The sequence below is a fragment of the Oncorhynchus masou genome, unplaced genomic scaffold (assembly GCF_036934945.1).
Source record: "Oncorhynchus masou masou isolate Uvic2021 unplaced genomic scaffold, UVic_Omas_1.1 unplaced_scaffold_1206, whole genome shotgun sequence".
Classification (NCBI taxonomy): Eukaryota; Metazoa; Chordata; class Actinopteri; order Salmoniformes; family Salmonidae; genus Oncorhynchus; species Oncorhynchus masou.
The window spans coordinates 1-2,500 of record NW_027001845.1 but is presented as its reverse complement, the minus strand read 5'-3'; positions in this window follow the sequence as shown (position 1 = coordinate 2,500).

Sequence of the window (2,500 nt, the reverse complement as noted above, 5' to 3'; positions counted from 1 at the left end):
ACTCTCTCAGTTCAGATATCCAGTTTCTAACACTGTGGGGTGTTACTCTCTCAGTTCAGATATCCAGTTTCTAACACTGTGGGGTGTTACTCTCTCAGTTCAGGTATCCAGTTTCTAACACTGTGGGGTGTTACTCTCTCAGTTCAGGTATCCAGTTTCTAACACTGTGGGGTGTTACTCTCTCAGTTCAGGTATCCAGTTTCTAACACTGTGGGGTGTTACTCTCTCAGTTTAGATATCCACTGACACTCTGAGAGTGAACTATTAATAGCCCTGTTTGCATTATTTGTTTGTTTTATTTCACCTTTATTGAACCAATTAGGTTAGTCGAGAACAAGTTCTCATTTACAACTGTGACTTGGCCCAAGATAAAGCAAAGCAGTGCGACACAAACAACGACACAGAGTTTTAATTCCACCAGAGTTTTTTTAGTTTTGTCTCAGCGGAGAAGAGTAATATCTACGCAGAATTTTCTTATTTCAGTAAATGCTTTAAACTATCTCTTGTTACCAATAAAAAGGTTGCCTGGGCAACGTTGCTCTGTACACACAGCTGTCCCTCTCAGAGCACCCCGTCTCTCCGTTTGGACGGGTTTATACCACATATGAGATGTAGTCCTAACACCCAATCGGACACGCGAAGCACCAGGAAATACACCTCTTTCCACTTTCGCAAATGACGTTGTCGGCCTCTTAGTGTACAGGTGAGAGGGAATTTAGATAGCCTTCCCCGCGCACCACTCAGGACCCCACTTCATGAGACCATGGCAGAAACAGAGATGGAATCGAGCAGTTTCAATAAAACAAACATAAATATTTGATTTGCCCTTCTAATGGACCCCGATGTGGGGTTCTGCAGCATGTAAATGAAAGCGTCGGGTGATTCATCATGGTTAAGCCAGCCGTCTCAGAGCTCCGCGCCCCCGGTCAGAGCAACGCTCCTCGCCGCGTAAAAGCAGCAATTGACCCTTCTATATATTCTGAATGAGAAGAGTAATGGAATGAAAGAACATCAGCATTAGATGTTGCAGAAAGTGAAGAAATGAAGGGAGAGAGAAGGGAGAGAGAGGAGAGAGAGAAAGGAAAAAGAAAGGAGAGAGAGGAGAGAGAGAGGGAGAGAGAAAGGGAGAGAGAATGAAGGGAGAGAGGTGAGGGAAAGGGAGAGAGAAAAAAGGGAGAGAGGAGAGAGAGGAGAGAGAGAGAAAGGAGAGAGAGAGAAAGGAGAGAGAGAGAGAGAGAGAGAGAGAGAGAAAGGAGAGAGAGAGGAGAGAGTGCTAGGTGATGAAATAATGGGGCAGGGTAGAGGGTGTTTGAATCTAAAGTGTATATTAACATTGAGGCAAAGCGTCAGACTAGCTGCCATCTACCTCTATTAGCTTCACCCCACAGTTAATAATATTACCACATCATTGATTCCCCCCCCCCTCCCCCCTCCCCCATAGAGATCATTAATACACATAGTTTGAGGAGTGATTGTGATGCGACAGAAAACCATTTATGGTGAGCTTTGTATTGGCCTTGACCAATCACTGACCACGTTGCTGCTTCATACTATACATCCTGTACAGAGAGCCTGAATCGGAGTTCACCTCCCTAGTTTGGATAACATTAAACACTGATCAAGGAGAGAGGAGCACACGCATCCACATGGATACATAACCATCCCGAGAGGAGGTAAAGGCAATAACTAGGAGCTGTCATGTGATACGGAAGAAGATTGCAAAAATAAGGGGAGAGGGGGGGGGGAATGTTGAATCCTCACTCTCTTTTTTTTGGGGGGGGGGTGACTCGTTTGAAAACGTGTAATCTGTCCTGGTTGCACTGGGACAAAACAGAGGACGTGACAATACTATCACTGGATACATCCACAAACTCTTTTGTCAACATCAAAACCAGCTTCAAAATCATCTAGTGGCTAGCTTCAAGATCAAGTGGTACCTATCATCCTAGTGGTAACCTAGCCAAGATCACATCCACAACATCATCTTTTGCTTCAACATCATCTAGTGGTAACCTAGCTTCAAAATCATCTAGTGGTAACCTAGCTTCAAGATCATCTAGTGGTAACCTAGCTTCAACATCATCTAGTGGTAACCTAGCTTCAAGATCATCTAGTGGTAACCTAGCTTCAACATCATCTAGTGGTAACCTAGCATTCTGATGGTAAAGCTTCAAATCATCTAGTGGTAACCTAGCTTCAACATCATCTAGTGGTAACCTAGCTTCAAAGATCATCTAGTGGTAACCTAGCTTCAACATCATCTAGTGGTAACCTAGCTTCAACATCATCTAGTGGTAACCTAGCTTCAAGATCATCTAGTGGTAACCTAGCTTCAACATCATCTAGTGGTAACCTAGCTTCAACATCATCTAGTGGTAACCTAGCTTCAACATCATCTAGTGGTAACCTAGCTTCAAGATCATCTAGTGGTAACCTAGCTTCAACATCATCTAGTGGTAACCTAGCTTCAACATCATCTAGTGGTAACCTAGCTTCAACA